Raw genomic sequence first — 22,251 nt, 5'->3', positions numbered from 1 at the left:
ATTTTCTTCTTAAAATATGACTTTCCAAAGAATCTCTTGGGCTTAAAATGATATAATCTACCACTAAACAAAAAAAGACATCCAATGGTACAATTCTATTGCTCACTCTGTGAAAGAGGTAGGCAACCCTTCTCCAGTCCTCACTCAGATAACTAGGTATAAAAACCAGTGCAGTGATGGAAGTATTTCAGATTGCATGTGAAAACCCCACACTGTACCCCAGAAGTGCGTTAATGTACATAGTTACCATTCAATAAAAAAAAAAAAAAAAACAAAAAAACCCAGTTCAGTGAGTGGCTCACACCTGTAGCACTTTAGGAGGCCAAGGTGGGTGGATTGCCTGAGCTCAGGAGTTTGAGAACCAGTGTGAGCAAGAGTGAGACCCGTCTCTACTAAAAATAGAGAGAAAAAAAAAACTAGCCGAGCATAGTGGTGGGCACCTATCGTCTCAGCTACTCAAGAGGCTGAGGCAAGAGGATTGCTCCAACCCAGGAGTTTGAGGTTGCTGTGAGCTACGACGCCTTTGCACTCAATCCAGGGCAACACAGAGTCTGTCTCAAAAACAAACAAACAAACAAAACCCCCTCAGGATGACATAACATAACCTCAACTAATAGCAGTGACATAATAGAAGAATGTGAAAAGAGTCTGCATCCCTGATGTTTTTTAAGACTGTTGGGGCATGGTGATAATAATAAGGTAGGTAAGCTTTAATTTTCTATAAAAAACATACCTCCAATTCTCTTATAAAAAATTATTCCTTTATTTCAGGGTAGACCACTCCCAAATACTGCCTTCCCAGCAACTAGCCAAGAAAATTACTAGATGACTGTAGAAAAGAAAAAGAAAAGAAACTAAAGACAGTTGCATTCCCATAGGCCTGTAAGACAATTTGGGGCTTCTAAGAAAAGTTACCAATAATCTGTAATTCCAAAGATTACAACTGCCAATTAACCACAACAGACTGAACAATATCACATATTTCTGTTAAATCCTTGCTAAAATGACAATGAAAAAAGATTTTTAAGTACACAAAAAAGATGAACAGATTAAAAGATGCACAACAACTGAGAAAGTGCTACCAAATTTTGAAGAATTCAGATGAAGTAGTGATACAGTAACTTGTATTTCCAAAGAGATCTACAAAGATATTTTTTATCCCACAGGCTCTATTTTAGGGGAAACTTGCCACAACCTCATCAAAAACTGGAATGTGCTGTGCCCTCCCTATGAATCTGAGCTAACTCTATAATTTGTCCTGAACAACAGAATGTGGAAGAAGTAAGGCTGTATAACTTCTGAAATTCAAGTACTCTGGGATCATTAATGTTGTAAAGAAGCCCAAGCAAGCCTCAGGCAGAAGGACCACATGAACAGCACTAAGATAACATATTTAGGTAAGGCCTTCTTAGACCAGCGCAGCTACCTTCATGAATAGAACTAGAGAATGATCCCAGTCAAGGCTCTACGGGGCAAAAGAACTAAGCACCTAGCCAAAACCTGCTGAACGGAGGTAATAAATAGAATCTAGGTAAAAGCCTAACTCACAGTGGGTCCATTAAGCCTGCAGACTCACCTGATAATAATCATTCCCCAACCCCTGAGTTTATAATTAGAATTTACATACCTGGTGATTAGAATAACCCTGATAATAGTTCCATGATCTGTCTGGTAAGAGCTGTCACAGTGGAACAAACCAAGTGGAACTCTGTGAAACTGTCCCACCACCCCAAACAAGATGATATATAAAAGATAATACCGTTTCCAGAGCAGTAAAAAATAGAGAAGACTTGTGCCACCAGTAAAGACCTAAAGTATACAGGGGTAATGGTCTCTCTCATATTCATTTCAGTTTGTGTGGACTCTGCAGAAGGCAGATAGATCCTGAAAAAAGACTGAACTACCATAGGCTTTTATAAAACTGCAGCTGCCGTCTCAAACATAATATTCTTGCTGAAGCTGATTAATTAAGCCTCAAGTACTGATTTGGTGAATGTATTCTTTTCCATTCAATTATAAGAGAAGAGCAGGAAAACAGTTTGCACTCATGTGGGGCAACACTAATTTACAGATTTGCCAGAGGGCTATGTTAACTCTCCCACTCTCTGTCATAATAGTCTGAAGACATCTAGACTTCCTCACTTATTACACAGATAATATCAAACTGATAGGACAGAGTAAACAAAATAATGAGCAAGAGGTGGCTGGTACCCAGAAGTCCTTGATAACACAATTGTGCTCCATAAGGAGGGAAACAAAAGATCTGCCACTTCACTGAAGTTTTTAAAGGTACCATGGTTAGGGCATGTCAGGACATTGCCTCTAAAGTAAAAGACAAATTGAAGAGACTTTAGTTTTATGTCAAGATAAAGTAAGAGGGATTAAATTTATACTCCACCTAAAACAACTAAAAATAAAAATACATAAAACATTTTTCAAGAGACAGAGTATCAGAACCCAACAGAGTACTGACAACTGAGAGTAGAAAACCAAATGAGATAAAACATATGTGATCTTTGCCTAAGACAAATTGCCCCTTGCAATGTTTTCTGGAAAAGCCCACCCCTTCCCATCACAATGTTAGAAGCCAGTCCTGGTCTTGCTATAGATTTAAGTGTATATACATTTCTACGTTTTTCATACCAAACATGAACTTGCTAACAAAATTCTAACATCAAATATTGTAAATTGTTAAATTGTAAAAGTTTCAAAAGATCTCACATCCAATTATTTTTAAGTTCAAAATACAGTAGAACTTCCACGGTTGACAACCTCACTACACTGATCACCTGCTTAAGCTGAACTAATTTTCATAGACCAGACATGTACCACACGCACACAATGGAAGTTCTTTTCTTATGTTGACCACCTCCGTTTGTTAACCACAGACCCTTGGATGATCAACTTACAGAGGTTCTACTGTATAGCCTATAAATTCACTTTTCTGATTCCACTATCCATTGTGAAGTCACCCAAGAAAGGCTAATTCTAAATTTCACGTTCACTTTTCAACCCTTATCTCTCTTCACATTCTCTGTAACTGAGTTCTCAATCCCTGAGCAGGAGAGAATGGGTAAGTAAGCAAAGCTACATCTGTATTTACAGCTGTTTCCCATCACTCACGTCACTGCCTGAACGCTGCCTGTCATATTAAGCAGTAGCCTTTGAATCTCATAGGCGTGGAAACCTTAATGTAAACTGCACATACAGAGGATCTAAATTGCTTGCTCCTTATGAGAATCTAATGCCTGATGATCTGAGGTGGAAATGTAATGCACTTGAATTATCCCGAAACCATCCCCATCCCTGCCTCTGTTCATGGAAAAACTGTCTACCATGAATCTGGTCCCTAGTGCCAAAAAGGTTGTGGATTGCTGCTCTACAGCATTTGACTGCTGATACATTCAACAATCACTGTAATATGGCTCTCTTTGGATTCTTGTAATGAGAATCCATTTAACCATTTAACCATTTAGCAGTGGTTACAACCTGACTAAGAAATCAGGCTGCCTAGGTTAGAATCCGGACTACACTGTTTCCTAGTGGTATGACTTCAGATAAGTTATTACCTCTGTGATTTCATTTCCCTATGGAAATGGGAACAATATGGACAAAAACACCATATTTCTTTTTTTTTGAATAGACAATAATTATACATATTCATGGGGTACATGGTGATGTTTCAATACATATAATATACATATAGTGATTGGACCAGGGTAATCATTAATAGCATATCCATCCCTTGAAACATTTATCATTTCTTTGTGTTATAAATGTTCAATATCATCCTTCTAGCTTTTTTAAAAGTGATGAAGGGCCAAGAGAGCAGACTAGAACCTGCCCACACATGTCACTCTCTGAGAGCAGGCTGAAAACTCCAAGCAGATACTGACGTACAGGTGGACCATCTTAAAGAAATCATCAGAGAACTGACAGGGAGCACACAGAGTAAAAGAGACTAGGACAACGAATTCCACTTTCCAGGTATGTGGGAAGAATCCTACAGTAGGAAAGTAATAAAGGAGAGTGCCCTAGGGTCCCACACTCCTCTTCCAGATACTGCAACTCAAGGAGGGCTCCCACCATCACGAGGGCCTGCACCGGAAACTGCTTGTAGACTGTATAGTAAAGATGCATTAGAGATCAGGCTCAGCAGGGTCCCAGAGGTTTTAGTTTTTGAGTTGCTACAGCTGATACCATCATGAGCTCTCAGGTCTAGATCTCCAAGTACACACAGAGATGGATATCACTGCAGCTATACCAACATTGCCCCTTGCAGGCCAGGAAGGGAAGAGGGGGACCAGATGTACTTGCACACCCACCCGTTACTGGAAGCCAAACATGCCCCCCCAACCAGAGAATTCACTGGGTTCCATGGCAGCAGCGTTGGACCTGTGTGGAAAGAATGCTCCAGCCATTCAGCCATGTACCCTCACCATGGAGCAAGCACCCTGAACCCCTGAGCTGCAGCACTGAGGTCCCCACCCCCTACAGACCCACATGCTACCCACTGCGGAATGCAGGCTACATCCCCGAAGTCCTAAGCTTTGATGAGCAGAACAAGACTCTATGGCCCTGACCGATGGCCAGTGGGCCACACCTATAGTCCAGATCTCTACCATAGACCTGCTAGCCACAGCCATCCCATTGCACGTACTGCATTACAGCTATACCTGGATAGAGCAAATGCCTGCAGCCTAACATCTGTAGCGACAGTCTAGATAGCCTCACCAAGCAAGCACTCCAATCACTGTGGGAAGACCCAGGCAGAGCAATTCTCCATATCACCCATATCAGTGAAAGAGGAACTCACCCAGTCCCCTGCTCACGTTTCCAACAATGGCCTATGGATCAACCCACCACTCCTCCCAAATATCTAGCACTGGCCCAAGTCTCATCATGCACCTAGGCAACCAACAATGTCTTGCGACCCATCCAGGCACAGGCCAAGGTAACATCATATGTCTCTACAGAATAAAGAAGAATGAATAATAGCCCAGAAAACATGAGACTATGTGAAATGAACCAATATATTAAATTATAGGTACCCAGAAGAAAGAGCAAAGAGCACTGGAAAACCTATTAAAGGGAATTATTATTATCGTTATCATTATTATTATTTTTGAGACAGAGTCTCACTTTGCTGCCCTTGATGGAGTGCTGTGACATCATAGTTCATAGTAACCTCAAACTCTTGGACTCAAGCGATTCTTACTTCAGCCTCCCAAGTAGCTGGGACTACAGGCACCTGCCACAATGCCTGCCTTTTTTTTTTTTTTTTTTTTAACTCTGGCTAGTCTCGAACTCCTGAGCTCAGGCAATCCACCTGCCTCGGCCTCCCAGAGTGCTAGGACTACAGGTGTGAGCCACCACACCCAGACTATTCAAAGGAATTAATTTTTAATTTTTTATTAAACCATAACTGTGTACATTAATGCATTTATGGGGTACAATATGCTGATTTGATATATACTTTAGCATGCTTACATCAAACTGGTTAACATAACCTTCACCTCTCTTTGTTGTGCTAAGACATTTACACTCTTAATATTTTTGACAGGTACCCCTGCATTGTACACAGTAGGTGAGGTCCCACCAAATACTTTCCCCCCTCCTAAATCCCCCTCCCTCCTCCTCCTGCCTTCACTTCTGGACTCTAGTTGTGTTTTATCATTTGTATGAAAGTGTAGGTAATTATATATTGGTTTCATAATAGTATTGAATACAGGGGATATTTTTTCTTCCATTCTTGAGATACTTTACTAAGGAGAGTATGTTTTAGCTCCATCCAGGTAAACATAAAAACTGTAAAGTCTCCATCTTTTTTATGGCTGCATAGTAAACCATGGTATACATACACCACAGAATTTGTTGATCCATTCATGGGTCGATGACTTGGCAATTATGAACTGGGCTGCAATAAAAGGGCATTTGGGCTGCTTCCATGACTTGGCAATTATGAACTGGACTACAATAAACATTCTGGTGCAAATGTCTTTGTTGTAAAACGATTTTGGGTCATCTGGATATACCTAGTAGAGAAATAACAGGATCAAATGGTAGGTCTACTTTTAGTTCATTGAGTATTCTCTAAACTTCTTTCCAAAAACAAGGTATTAGCCTGAATTCTCAACAGCAGAGCAGGATTGTTCCCCTCTCTCCACATCCACGCAAACTTCTGTAGTTTTGGGATTTTGTGATGTAAGCTAATTTTACTGGAGTTAGATGATAACTCAAAGTGGTTTTGATTTGCATTTCTCTGATATTAAAGATGATGAGCATTTTTTCATGTGTTTGTAGGCCATGCGCCCTGTCTTTTTCAGAGAAACTTCTGTTCAAGTCTCTTGCCCACAAAGAAATGGGGTTATTTGTTCTTTTCTTATTGATTAGAGTTCTCTGTATACTCTAGTTATCAGACCTTTGTCAGAAACATAACCCACAAATATCTTCTCCCATTCTGAGGGCTATCTGCTTGCTTTACTTACTGTGTTCCTGGCTGTGCAGAAGCTTTTTAGTTTGATCAGATCCTAGTAATATATTTTTGGTGTTGCTTCAACTGCCGGGGGTGGGAGTGATGGGTGGAGGTCCTCCTCATAAAATAATTCTCCCAGGCCAATTTCTTCAAGTATTTTCCCTGCACTCTCTTCTAGTATTTCTGTAGTTTCATGTCTTAAGTTTAAATCTTTTATCCAGTGAGAATCAATTTTTGTTAATGGTAAAAGGTGGGGGTCCAGTTTCATTCTTCTACAGAGCACCAGCGAGTTTACCCAGCACCATTTGTTAAATAGGGAATTTTTCCCTTAATGATTGCTTTTGATAGGCTTATCAAAGATCAAATGATGCCAAGTGGCTGGGTTCATCTCTTGGTTCTCTATTCTGGTCCATAAATCTACCCGTTTTTGTGCCAGTACCATGCTGTTTTGATCATTATAGATTTATAGTATAACCTGAAGTATGGTAGCATGATTTCTCCTGCTTTGTTTATAAATCTGAGTAATGTATTGGCTACTCGAGGTTTTTTCTGATTCCATATAAAACGAAGTACTATTTTTTTCCAGACGTTTAAAATATGACAATGGTGCTTTAAGAGAGATTGCATTAAACCTGTAGATTGCTTTGGGTAGTATGGACATTTTAACTATGTTGACTCTTCCTAGCCACGAGCATGGTATGTTTTTCCATTTGTTAATATCTTTTGCTATTTCTTTTCTCAGGGTTTCATAATTCTCTTTATAGAGATCTTTCATGACCTTTGTTAGGTAAATTCCCAGGTATTTCATCTTCTTCGGCACTACTGTAAAAGGAACGGAGTCCTTAATTATATTTTTGACTTGACTATTGTTGGCATACATAAAAGCTATTGATTAGTAAGTACTGATTTTGTATCCTGAGACACTGCTGTATTCCTTGATCTCTTCTAAGAGATTTGAAGTTGAGTCCCTGGGATTTTCCAGGCATAGGATCATATCACCAGCAAAGAGTGAGAGTCTGATCTCCTCTGACCCTACTTAGATGCCCTTGATCACCTTCTCTTGCCTGATGTGATGGCTAAGACTTCCATTACTATGTTAAAAAGCAGGGGAGACAGTGTGCATCCTTGCCTAGTTCCTGATGTGAATAGAAATGCTTTCAATTTTACACCATTCAATATGATATTGGCCATGGGTTTGCTGTAGATGGCCTCTTGTATGTCCCTTCTATGCCTATTTTCTTAGGTGTTCTGATCATGAAGGGATGCTGGATGTTATCAAAAGCTTTTTCTGCATCAGCTGAGAGAATCATATGGTCTTTGTTTTTTATTTTATTTATGTGATGTATTACATTTATAGATTTATGGCTGCTGAACCAACCTTGTAGCGCTGGAATAAAACCAACAATCATGATGTATAATTTTTTTGATGTGTTGTTGAATTCTGATTGCTAGGATCTTATAGAATATTTTTACGTCGATATTCATTAATGATATTGGTTTACAGTTTTCTTTCTTTGTTGGGTCCTTTCCTGGCTTGGGGATCAGGGTGATGTTTGCTTCATAGAATGTGTTAGGAAGTATTCCTTCTTTTTCTATGTTTGAAAAAGGTTATTAAATATAGGTACTAAGTTCCTCTTTAAAGGTTTGGTAGATTTCTGATGTGAAGCCATACAGTCCAGGACTTTACTTTTTTGGGAGACTTCATATAGTTGATGTTATTTCAGAGATTGATAAAGGGCTATTCAAGATTTCGAGTTCTTTCTGGTTGAGTCTAGGAAGGTGGAGTGCTTCCAGGTATTGGTCCATTTCCTTCAGATTTTCATATTTCTGAGAATTGTTTTTTTGTAGTAATCATTGAGGATTTTTTGAATTTCTGAGATGTGTGTTGTTATTTCTCCTTTATCATTTCTGACTGACGATATTAGAGATTTTACTATTCTGTTTCTGGTTAGTTAGCCAAAGGGTTATCAATTTTATTAATCTTTCCAAAAAACCAACTTTTTGTTCTGTTGATCTTCTGAATAACTCTTTTGTTTACAATTTCATTTAATTCTGCCCTAATTTTCATTATTTCTTTTCTTTTGCTAGGTTTGGGGTTGGAATGTTCTTCCTTTTCCAGTTGTTTGAGATGACACATTAAGTTGTTCACTTCCTCTCTTTCTGTTTTTTTGATGAAGGCTTCCAATACTATAAATTTCCCTCTTACTGCCTTTGCAGTATCCCACAGGTTTTAATAATTTGTGTCTTCATTATCATTTTGTTCCAAAAATTTGGTGATTGCCTTCTTAATCTTGTCTTTGACCCAGCTATCATTCAATGTAAGGTTATTTGATATCTATGACTTTGTTTGAGTATGAAGATTCCTGTTTCTGTTGAGTATTCAAGGGAATTATTACGAAGAACTTCCTTGATATGGTCAGAGATTCAGATATGCAGATACAAAACAGTCACTGAACACCAGGAAGAATCATACCAAATAGGACATCTCCAAGACACATAGTCATCAATGTGGCCAAAGTCAAAACAAGGGAGAAAATTCTATAAGCTACAAGACAAAAGCAACAACTTAATTGATAGACCACTAGCTAAATAAACCCAAAAATAAAAGAGGAAGGACTCAAATAAGCTCAATTACAAATGAAAAAGGCAACTTTACAACTGATAGATACTGCAGAAATACAAAATGCAGTAGAACCTAGGTACACTGACCACCCAAGGGATGTAATAAGCTCATTGACATATGGAGGAGGTCAACATAAGGAACTAGGCCTTGGTACATGTGGTGCATGTCCAGTCTATGAAAATTAGGCAGGTGGTCAACTATGGAGGTTCTATTGTATTATCCACAAGTATTAGGAAAACCTTTACACAAACGAACTAGAAAACACAGAAGAAAAGGACAAGTTCCTGGAAACATACACCCTCCTAATCCAGAATCAGAAAGAAACAGAAATCCTGAACTGAAGAATAAAGAGCAGCAAGATGTAAGCAGTAATCAAAATCTCCCAACAAAAAAAAAGTCCACGACCAGACAAACTCACATTTGACTTTCACCAGATTTATAAGGAAGAATTGGTACCTATCATACAGAACTATTCCATAATGTTGAGAAGAAGGGAATCCTCCCTAACTAAGTCTATGAGGCCAGTTATCATCCTGATACCAAGGCCAGAAAGGGAAACAACAAACTACAGATAAATATCCCTTATAAACAAAAATGAGAAAAACCTCAGCAAAATACTAGCAAACTGAATTCAACAGCACATCAAAAAAAAAAAACCCTCTTCATGTTAAAAAAAAAAAAAAAAAAAACCAAACAAATGAGCCCTAGAAGGAACAAACCTCAAAATTATAAAACCCATATATGAGAACCCACAGCCAACATCATACTGAATGGGGAAAAGTTAAACACATACCCTAGAAGTGAAACAAGACAACGGTGCCCACCATCCACCATTTCTATTCAAGATAGTATTGGCAGTCCTAGCCAGAGCAATGAGACAAGAGAAGGAAATAATGGACATCTGAATTGAGAAAGGGGAGGTGAAATGATCCGTTTCTTGATGTGATCTTGTACCTAGAAACCCCTAAAAAATCCACCAAAAGTCTCCTAGACTTTATAAAAAATAAATTCAATAAGTTCTCAGGTTACAAAATCAGTGTATAGGCACAAGTAGCATTTCTATATACTAATAACAGTCAAGGTAAGAGTCATATAAAGGAACCAATACCATTCACAAGAACAACAGTAGCAACAAAATACCTAGGAATTAACCAAGGAGGAGAAAGAGCTATATGAGGACTATAAAACACTGATGAAAGAAATCACAGATGACAGAGACAAATGGAAAAACATACCTTGCTCATGGATTGGCAGAATGAACATTGCTAAAAAGTTCATTCTGCCCAAAGTGATTTACAAATTAGATGCAATCCCCATCAAAATATGATGTCATATTTCACATACCTAGAAAATAAAAATCCTAAGCTTCATTTGGAACCAGAAAGAGCCCAAATAGCCAAAGCAATCTTAACCAGAAAGAACATCTGGAGGCATCACATGATCTGACTTCAAATTACACTACAAGGCTATAGTAATGAAAACAACATTGTACCAGTATAAATGTAGAGATATACACCAATGGAACAGAATAGAGAACCCAGGGGAAAAAAAATCTACCTATAAGCAACAGATCATTGACAAAAGCAGAGAACAATATACACTGGTACAGGATGCTCTATTCAATAAATGGTGGTAGGAAAATTTGATAGCCACATGAAGAAGAATGGAATAAGGATAGATAAAAGACTTAAATGTAAGGCATGAAACCACAAAAATTCTGAAAGAAACATAGGAAAAAACTCATAAATTAAGACATAAGAATTTATGACTGGCTCGGTGCCCATAACTCAGTCTCCACCTGCAGTCAGAGGTATCCATGAAAACCAAAGTCGGATCAGTCCCTCCTCTGCTCAGAACATTCCATAGCTCCCACCTCCAGCATGGAAAAAGCCAAAGTCCTTATAACAGCCCACATGACCCTGTATATCTCCCAGTCATAAATTCAATCCAAGGCTGGTGGGTTCGAGGCTGGCCTGGGCCTGCTAAACAACAAATGACAACTGCAATAAAAAAATGGCCAGGTGTTGGGCGGTGCCTGTGGTTCAGTGTGAAGGGCACTAGCCCCATATACTGAGGGTTGTGAGTTCAAACCCAGCCCCGGCCTAACTCCAACAAAAAAATAGCCGGGCGTTGTGGCAGGTGCCTGTAGTCCCAGTTATCCGGAGGCTGAGGCAAGAGAATTGCCTACGCCCAGGAGTTGGAGGTTGCTGTGAGCTGTGTGATGCCACGGCACTCTACTGAAGGTGATAGAGTGAGACTCTGTCTCTACAAAAAAAAAAGAAAAAAAAAAGCCAGGCATTGTGGCAGGCGCCTGTAGTCCCAGCTACTTGGGAGGCTGAGGCAAGAGAATCGCTTAAGAGTTTGAGGTTGCTGTGAGCTGCGACACCACAGCACTCTACCAAGGGCAACATAGTGAGACTCTGTCTCAAAAACAAACAAACAAACAAACAAACCAGAATTTATGACTAAGGCCCCCAAAGGCAAATATAGCAACAACAAAATAAATTAAATGGGACTTAAAAGCTTTCATACAGCAAAGGAAATAATCCACAGAGTGAACAGACAACCTACACAAGACCAAATATCTGAATACAAAGGTCTAATATTCAGAATCTATAAAGAACTCAAACAAATCAGAAAAATACCCTATCATAAATGGGCATAAAACATGAACATTTTTTGAAAGTAGATAAATGGCAAAGAAACATGAAAAAATGTCCAACCTCACTAATCATCAGGAAAATACAAAGAAAACTATAATGAGATATCACCTTACCCTTATCAGAGTGACCATCAATAAAAAAAAATCAAGAAATTATAGATGCTAGTATGGATACAGAGTGAAAGAAACACTATACACCATTGCTGAAACTGCAAATTAGTGGAACATCTGTGGAAAACAGTATGAGAATTCCTCAAAGAAAGAAATAAAGATGTACCATTTGATCCAGCAATCTCACTATTGGGTATCTACCCAAAGGAAATAATGTCACTTTATCAACAATACATCTGCTTGTATGTTTATCATGGCACAATTCACAACTGCAAAGATGTGAAATCCAGCTAAGTGCCCAGCAATTCATGAATTGGTAAGATATGGTGAGTATATACCATGGAATAGTACTCAGCCATAAAAAGGAATGGAATAACTTGCCTGGAATTGGAGACCACTGTCCTAAGGGAAGTATTCCAGGAATGGAAAATCAAACATGATATGTTTTCTTTTTCTTTCTAAGACATAGTCTCTTTTTGTCCCCCTTGGAAGAGTGCTATGGCACCATAGATCACAGCAAACTCAAACTCTTGGGCTCAACAGATCCTCTTGCCTCACCCTCCCAAGTAGCTGGGACTACAGGTACCCAGTGCAATGCCCAGGTATTTGTTTTTTTTTTTTTTTTTTAGAGTTGGGGTGCCATTCTTACACAGGCTGGTTTCAAACTCCTGAGCTCAGGTGATCTACCTGCTTCAGCCACCCAGAGTACTAGGATTACAGGCATAAGCCACAGTACCCAGCCTTATATATTTTCACTAGTAAGTGGTAGCTAACCAATTACTACATATGGCAGAAAACAATATAAAGGACATAAAAAAAAAAACCCAGAAAAAGGGAGGCGTGTGTGGAATAAAAATTTACCTACTGGGTACAATGACCATTATTTTGGTGACAGGCACACCAAAAGCCCTGACTTAAGTAGTCAAGGTATTTAGGTAACAAAAAGAGACTCTGTCTCTACAAAAAAAAAGAGAAAAAAAAGCCAGGCATTGTGGCAGGCGCCTGTAGTCCCAGCTACTTGGGAGGCTGAGGCAAGAGAATCGCTTAATAGTTTGAGGTTGCTGTGAGCTGCGACACCACAGCACTCTACCAAGGGCAACATAGTGAGACTCTGTCTCACTCTGTCTCACTCTGTCTCACTCATTGGTACCCTCTTAATACTCTCTTAAAAAATTCACATTTTGTAAACAACAACAACAATAACAAAACAGTGATGGCATCACATAGCATATAAATTTTAGCTATTTTATTGCTTTTGCTACTTTTCTGCTCCATCTGCTCCTAAGTCTCTATCACAGGCTTCTCCTTCTTTTCTTAATCCCTTATGTGTTTATAATATTCCCAGAAGTGTGACATCTACCCTTTCTTCACTGTAGACTCTGTGAGGAATACCTTCTGCATTCATAGCTTCAACTACAATATATATGCTAATAACTCACGTATTTGTATTTCTAGCCCAGAGTGTGCCAGTAAACTTACATAGTATATGTTCTACTGGATACTGAATACTTTCACCTTGCTGAAATTCATCATTGCTTCCCTCATATAGGTGTTAATATTCACCTTCAAGGGCCCTGGTCAGAAATCTGTCAATTCTACTCTCTAAATATCTATGCTTATTATCCCAAATGAGACAATTTAGGGATTATTCTCAGTAGATAACTAATGACAGTCTCTGGTTTCTAGTCTGGCAGTCTATAATCTGTTCTATACACTACTGCTAGAGTGATCTTTCTGAAAGTCAAATCCAAATTTCTTAATAAGGAGAACACGGTCCTTGACGATTTGGACCCTGATCATTCCTCCAGTCTCATCAATTAATAGTCTTACCCCAAAGTTCCAGCTGCCCAAGTAATTTGCATGTACACACCATGCTCATTAGTGGCCTTGGCACATGTTGCTTCCCTTCAGGAGATACATTTCCTTTTTCACCTAAATTTATATATATAGCTGTCCCTTGGTATCCACTGTTCAGGACCCTTGACAGATAACCAAAATCCAAAGATGTTTAAGTCTCTTATATAAAATGGTGTAGTATTTGTATATAACCTGTGCAAATCCTCTTGTATACTTTAAATCATCTCTAGATTATTTACAATACCTAATATACAATTTAAATGCTATGTACATAGTCGTTATATGGTACTGCTTAGGGAATAACGACAAGAATAAGTCTGTATATGTTCAGTACAGATGCAATCATTGTAGGCCTGGTTTTGATCCTCAGTTGGCTAAATCTTTGAATGCAGAACTCATGGATACATGGGACTGACTGTATTCTAAACTCAAGTCGCAGTTCCCGTTTCTAAAAACCACTTGAAAAGCACCTGCCTATCTCTGTTATTCTACCCAAACAGGCTTCCTACAAATATCGTAAGCACCTGATATTTATAATTATCACAGTACTTAGCCAGGCTATATTTTAACCTTTTGACTATGAACAAGCCTAGAGGCAAACAAGATGCTCCTTTGGTGCAAACAACACTGTAGGCACAGTTCCTTTCTGACCTCTCTGCAGTCAAAGGGTTAATTGTCTAGTACTTGGTTATCTCCTTCCCAGATGAAAGAACTTTCTTTAATCTTTGATCTCTGGATCTTAAAATAGTACTTAAAAAATATTTACTACACAAATGTTCATTAGGTACTCTTCCTCAAAAAAGTATGTATTCAGCTGTGCCATAGACATTCTTTTAACAGACCCATAAATAATCCAAACTCCAGACCAAGCACTTCTGACACTCATAAAATCCGTTTCAAAAGCCTACTATGGAAGTCTAATAAAATAGTCTTCTCCTATGAGTTGAATGCTTTTAAGATGACAAACTGGAATAGATCACTATCCTCTAAAAATAAAAGTATATGTTGTTAAAAATCACCTAACAAGCACATTTTCATTTCACATAAAATGAGAATTATAACCTTTCATTAAATTGACATAGGCACCTAAAAGTATTTCATACAGCTTGAGCAAGACTACACTAAACAAAGGGAATTTATTCAGAAAAACATTTGTCACCTATGTAAATGTCAGTACAGAAACAATGTTTTTTGAGTTTTTGTATGTTTGTTTGTTTCTTGAGACAGAGTCTTACTCTATTGCCCAGGCTAAAGTGCCATGGTGTCACAGCTCACAACAACCTCAAACTCCTGGCTCAAGTGACCCTCTTACTCAGCCTCCCAAGTAGCTGAGACTACAGGCTCCTGACACCAGGGCCAGCTAGTTTTTCTGTTTTTACCAGAGATGGGGTCTCACTCTTGTTCAGACTCCTGAGCTCAAGCAATCCACCTGCCTCAGCATCCCAGAGTGCTAGAATTATAGGTGTGAGCCACCCTGCCCGGCCAGAAACAAAAGTTCAAAGTTTAAAAGCAAGTTTACTGGTCTGATAAAGAGAAAACAAGTGGAGTATTTACTGGATGGGGGAAAACACCGGCAAGTCATGTGATTGTGAGCCACCCATTTTACATCTCTGGAGTTCAATTCCTTTATGAGTACTCACCTCATTTCACCAGCTCTTTATCCTACCAGCTAAAATAGTTTGGGGAGTCCTATATGTGTTCACAAATATCTGCTCAGTGGTGCTAATTCTATTATGTACTAAGTGTCCTACCCAACAGTCTCTGCCATGTGCCAAAGTTCTGAAGCCCTCCAGATGCCAAAGTTTCAGTTTATGGCAAAGTAGTAGAGAATGTGTCTTACTGTAGGTAGGATATGCAAAATAAGCATAAAATAAATAATGCATATTACTCTATAAAGTTTTTAATAGAAAGTGGCTCATTCTGTTTTTATTTACAGCCAGAGCTTAGTTTATCTGGGCTGGTATCAAGTCAAAAAATAAATACAATGTTATACAGTTCATAATCACTCTTTCCCTTTGACTTTATCATGTAGTAAAGCACATCATGCCTGGTTGCTCCTCCCCGATAAAGCATCTGAGAGGAAGTTCCTTGGTCTCTCAGAAAGAAAATCTTACAGGCACTGATAGTCCCAGTTACTCAGGAGGCTGAGGCAAGATGACTGCTTGAGCCCAAGAGTCTGAGGTTGCTGTGAGCTATGATGTCATAGCACTTTATCAATGGCAACAGAGTGAGGCTCTGTTTAAAAAAAAAAAAAAAAGAAAAAAGAAAAAGAAAATCTTACTTACAATGTCTAACTCCTAGATGGCCACAACTTTTTCTCAAGTTGGAAATCTTCAACACATGTATAACAATGTGCCTTGAAAAGATGTGCTCTAATAAAGACCCCATCCAGATCTAATTTTCCCTTTCTATCCAGCTGCGTTTACAAATGAAGGTCAAAGGGCCCCATAAGCATAAATAAACTCTTCTTTCCAAGAACCCTCTGAATGTGTATTTGCAATAGAAAAACACAACTGAATCTTTGTTGTTACCCTCAGGGACATGCACAGTGACTTACTAAGAAATGACTCTACAGTGGTGGTCTGTCACCAATTTAGGAAAAAAACTATACAAGTGTTCAGTTAAAGAACATTATTCAAGAAAACTAAATTTTACATTTTCTCAGACTTATCTTTATCTTTAACTTGTAGTAACAGAAATATGCTAGCTCTTTAAATAAACTTTTAAAGTATTCAATTATATTGATACTAGAATTTCAAATAATCTAGCAAAAAATATAAAAAAATAAAAATGACATTTATCTATATTTCTGTTTCCTTCAAACATGTTTTGTAGCAAAACAGAAAAGAAGTCCCTGTTCTAAGATACAATTAAGTTTCCTATACATGAACTGTCTCTCAAGAACTTCCAGGCAAAACATTGTTTATGATAACTGCACTTTAATGATTATTTATTATTATTTTTTTTTTACTTAATTTTTTTGAGGGAACAGATCTTGCTCTGTCACCCAGGCTGAAGCACAGTATCTGCCATTAGTGATTTCACTGCAGCCTCAAACTCCTTGGCTTACTCAAGCCTCTCATGGTATAGGCAAGTGCCACCAAGCATAGATGATTTTATTTTTTAATTTCTTTTAAAAATAAGGTCTTGCTATGTTGCTTAGGCAGGGACTCAAGCAATCCTCCTGCCTCAGCCTCCTGAGTCACTGGAAATACAGGGCTGAGCCACCACATCCACCTCTTCTCATATATATATATATATATATATAAATATAAATTTTTTTTGGTAGAGATGGAGTCTCACTTTATCCCCCTCCACAGAGGGGGGCATCACACAGCTTACAGCAACCTCCAACTCCTAGGCTTAGGATTCTCTTGCCTCAGCCTCCCGAGCACTGGGACCACAGGCGCCTGCCACAACGTCCAGCTATTTTTTTGTTGCAGTTTGGCCAGGGCCGGGTTTGAACCTGCCACCCTTGATATATGGGGCACCACTCTACTCATTGAGCCACAGGCTCCATCCAACTCTTCATATCTTAATAAGAGAATATGAACAGCAAATTTTGCCAAATATCTTCAGTCTTTTTATTCTTGTACTTTAAATATTAGACCAATAGAAATCACTACTAGAATAGTAAAGGTACAGGATTTTTCACACTGCTTTTCTTTATAAAGTCAATGATTCTGCCAAATATTTGAATACCTACTTTGTACCAAGTATTACAATTATGGGCACTGGGAGATAAGGGTACAGTCACTATCCTTAAGGAGCTTTTACAACCAGAGAGTTGTAACCTAATCCTAACCCTAACCAGAGAGGCAAACATGCAAGTAATCATAACACAGTAATTACAACAGGGTTAGAGTTGTAACACTAACCCTAACCTGAGAGGCAAACATGCAAGTAATCATAACACAGTAATTACAACAGTGGAAGAAGGCACAAAATATCCTGGGAACATACATGAGTGGAAAAGTGAGGAAGAAAGGGTGCACAATTCTTCAAATAAGCACTAGAGATGAGATTGCAGCCAGGAGTCAGAACCTGCCAAACCAGAGAATGGTTTCCCAGACAGAGGAAATAGTAAGCTAGTACATACAGCTACCATGTAAAGTACAAAGGCACTTTGCTAAATATTTCACATATATTATCTCATCAGTCCTCACAAGAATCCCTCAAAGAGAATCAGTTTTAAAGAAGTTAGGTAACTTGACTAAAACACTCAAATTCTCAGTACTGGAGCCCAGATTTTAAGTAGGCTTGTCCAGATGCAAAATTCCAGAGCCAGTAACACAACGCCATATTGTTCCCATACTATGTAAAGGAGAAAGACAGGAGAGAATGAGGCCTGATGTTTCTCACCTCTAACATGTATCAGAATTACTTGAAGAATTTTCCCTAAATATCAATGCCTAAACTTCACTCTAGTGTAGTGTAACTTAAGAAGGGTGGGCCTGGTATTAAAAAACAGAAACAAAAACTCACTAGGTTGAATAATACATATAGCCTAAGTTGAGGGGCAATGTTAGGGCATTTATAAGTAGTTAAATACATGTACATGGGGAATGATAAGACTAGCGCTATGGACGGAAGATCATGGAGGACCTTGTATCTTTCCTCTTCATTCAGACCAAAGTAATCCAAAGAATATATCATTCTTCACTTTTCTTAAACTCTACAATATCTGCCATTAGTGATTTCTTTCTGAAATGCCCTCTTGTAACAGCACTCTTCTGCTCTCTATCTACACAGTAGAAACCTTGTATTTATTTATTTATTTTTTCTATTCCCCCAACCATTTATTTATTTACTTAATTTTTTTTTTTTTTTGAGACCAAATATCACTTTGTCACTCTTGGTAGAGTGCTGTGGTGTCACAGCTCACAATAACCTCAAACTCCTGGGCTTAAGTTATTCTCTTATAGTAACCCCCTGAGTAGCTGGGACTATAGGAGCCTGGCTCCTATACATTGCCCAACTATTTTTTTTAGTGATGGGGATCTCACTATTGGGCACTGGGAGATAAGGGTACAGTCACTATCCTTAAGGAGCTGGTCTTGAACTCCTGAACTCAAGCAATCCACCCACCTCTGCCTTCCAAAATGCTAGGATCACAGGCGTGCCCTGCATCCCCAACCTTTTAATGTTAGAGCACCAAAAGGGTCTGTTCCTTAATCCCCTTCTATTCTCACTCCCAATTTTCCCCTGGGCATTCCCACCAATCTTGTGACTTTACCTATGACCCATATGCTGTAGACTTTGAGACCCACAGCTGGTTTAATCTGATAAATATTAATAGCTTCTCTTTTAATTCATCAAAATTATGTATATCTAGGCAGTGAGAAATAAATTCTGAACAGAAGTGAAATTATAATCAGATGTGAGTAATTAAAAAGATAATTCTGGGCAGCACCTGTGGCTCACCCGCCCCATATACCGGTAGTGGCGGGTTCAAACCCAGCCCTGGCCAAAAACTGCAACAACAACAACAAAATTAATAAAAAGATAATTCTATAGCAACAGTATTACAAATAAAATGACTCAAGAAAAAATTCCAGGGGTAGAAATAATGAAAAAGCCTGAACTAAAGTAGTAGAAGTGGTAAGGAAGAGGCAAAGACTCAGTAGGTAAAATCCACAGGTTTAGTGGCCAGTTGGGTATAAAGAGGGAGATACCAGGAGAAACCAAGAGGAAAAACACACAGCTGGGTGCGGTGGCACATGTGTAGTCCCAGTTACCTGGGTGGCTTGAGGCAGGAGGATCATTTGAGCTCAGGAGTTGGGAATCCAGCCTGGTGAACAAAGCAAGACCCTATCTCTAGAAAAATAAAATAAAAGAATAAAAACACACAAACTTCTGGAGAGATCAATTGGGCCACCCACCAAGAAGGGGACTAATGATGGCTTCAATTTAGAATAACTGATTAAAGAACCTGGAGGACAAATTTTTTTTATTTGTTTTTGTTTTTTGAGACAGTCTCCTTCTGTTGACCCACCTAAAGTGTAGTGGCGTCATCACAGCTCACTGTAACTTCAAATTCCTGGGCTCAAGTGATCTTCCTGACTCAGCCTCCTAAGTAGCTAGGACCAGAGGTGCGTGCCACCATGCAGGCTAATTTTTCTGTTTTTAGTAGAGATAGGATCTTGCTCTTGCTCAGGATAGTCTCAAACCTGGAAGACCATTTCATTTCATGGTTAGATATGTAGATATGAAAAGGGGTAAGCTGGAATAAATAGTCCTAAGAGGTATTAGCGTATAACAATTAACTGAAGCCAATCGGATGAGCAAGATGGCCCAAGATACACAAAGTCGGCTATTCCCTGAATAGAAAGTATTATTTTTTTAACACATGAGGACATCACAAAATATACTCCCAAATGATGAGTTTTTTTAAAACACATTTACCAATCATTTAGTATGTATAAAACATTCTAGTAAGCACTGAGAGGGAAATAAATCATAAGAGAAATATAAGGAGCTCACTCTGAAATAAAAAAGAAAGTGTACAGAGAAAGAACAATATTGAATATGAACTAAGTGGAGAAGTAGCCAAATTCAACACTTCAATTTTGACTATGACTTTGACTATGGCTTCTTTAAGTAATTTTTGGATAATAACACTAAATAAATACAAGCATATCTTGTCTTTGTTGAACTTCAAACTCTGTGTTTTTTACAAATTGAATATTTGCGGCAATCCAGCATCAAGCAAGTCTATCAGCACTGTTATTCCAAGACCATCTGTGCATCGCATTTTGGTAATACCCATAATATTTCATACTTTTTCATTGTATTTCCTAGGGTAGCCTACGATCTGTGATCTTTGATATTACCGTTACAAATGTTTGGCAAAACAAGAATCATGTCCCTGCTGTTATTATTTTTTGAGACAGAGTCTCACTCTGTTGCCCAGACTAGAATATAGTAGAATCATAGCTCACAGGAACCTCAAACTCTAGGGCTTGGGTGATCCTCTTGCTTCAGTCTCCCAAGTGGGACTATAGATGTGTGCCACCACACCCCGCTAGTTTGTTATTTTTAATAGAGATGGGGTCTCCCTCTTGCTCAGACTGGTCTCAAACTCCTGAGCTCAAGCAGTCCTCCCATCTCAGCTTCCTAGAGTGCTGGTATTACAGGCCTGAGCCACTGCACTCAGCCCATGTCCCTATTATTGACAAATGTGTGTATTCTGACTATTCCTGCATTTCTCCCTCTCCTTGGGGCTCCCTGTTATCTGAGATACCACAATATGGAAATTAGATCAAATAATAACTCTATAATGGTCTCTATGTTTTCAAGTGAAAGAAAGAATCACACTTCTTTCACTTTAAATACAAACTAGAAAGCTTAGTGAGGAAGGCTAGCTGAAAGCTGAGAAAGGCCAAAAGCTAGGCCTCTTAGCCAAGCAGCCAAGTTGTGAATACACAGGAAAAGTACTTAAAGGAAATTAAAAGTGATACTCCAGTGAACATACAAATGATATGAAAGCTAAACCGTCTTCCTGTTGACAGAGAAAGTTTGAGTTCTGGATAGATCAAACCAGCCACAACATCCCCTAAGCCAAAGTCTAATCTAGAGCAAGGCCCTATCTCTTCAATTTTACGAAGGCCGAAAGAAGGGAGAAACCTGCAAAAGAAAAGTTGAAAGCTAGTAAAGGTTGGTTCATGAGGTTTAAGGAAAGAAGACATCTCTGTAACATAAAAGGGCAAAGTAAAACACTAAGCTATCCAGTAGATCTAACTAAGATCATGGATGAAGGTGACTGCATTAAACACTAGATTGTAATATAGACAAAACAGCCTTACGTTGAAAGAGGATGCCATCCAATGTTTTCACAGAGAGAAGCCAATGCGTGGCTTTGAAACTTCAAAGGACAGACTGACTCTCATGTTAAAGACTAATTGAGCTGGTGATTTTAAGTTGAAGCCAATGTTCATTTACCATTCTGAAAATTCTAAAGCCCTTAAGAATGACACTAATAGAGCAGTGCCTGTGGCTCAGTGAGTAGGGCGCCAGCCCCATATACGGAGGGTGGCAGGTTTGAAACCAGCCCCAGCCAAACTGCAACAAAAAAATAGCCGGGCATTGTGGCAGTTGCCTGTAGTCCTAGCTACTCATGAGGCTGAGGCAGGAGAATCGCCTAAGCCCAGGAGTTGGAGGTTGCTGTGAGCTTTGACACCACAGCGCTCTACTGAGACTGTAATATGTCAGTCTGTGAGACTCTGTCTCTAAAAAAAGAAAAAGATGCTAATCTACTCTGCCTGTGCTCCATAAATGAAATAGCAAAGCCTGGATGACAACGTATCTGTTTACAGCATGGCTTAGTGCATATATTTTAAGCCTACTGTTAAGATCTACTCGTAAAAAAAAAAAAGGATTCATTTTAAAATATTACTGATCATGGGCTCGGTGCCTGTGGCTCAAGTGGCTAAGGCGCCAGCCACATGTACACCCGAGCTGGCAGGTTCAAATCCAGCCTAGGCCCACCAAACGACGACTGCTACAACCAAAAAAATAGCTGGG

General features: G+C 38.8%; 1 protein-coding gene across 2 annotated transcripts in view; it reads right to left on the bottom strand.

Annotated features, from left to right (window-relative positions):
• RAPGEF6 (Rap guanine nucleotide exchange factor 6) overlaps positions 1-22,251 on the bottom strand; it is a 184,820-nt gene that overhangs the window by 156,157 nt on the left and 6,412 nt on the right. The window lies entirely within an intron of this gene.

The sequence above is a fragment of the Otolemur garnettii genome, unplaced genomic scaffold, assembly GCF_000181295.1.
Source record: "Otolemur garnettii isolate 467f Iridium unplaced genomic scaffold, OtoGar3 scaffold00003, whole genome shotgun sequence".
Classification (NCBI taxonomy): Eukaryota; Metazoa; Chordata; class Mammalia; order Primates; family Galagidae; genus Otolemur; species Otolemur garnettii.
The sequence above is the reverse complement of the archived record's forward strand: the minus strand, read 5'-3'. Positions and strand labels throughout refer to the sequence as shown.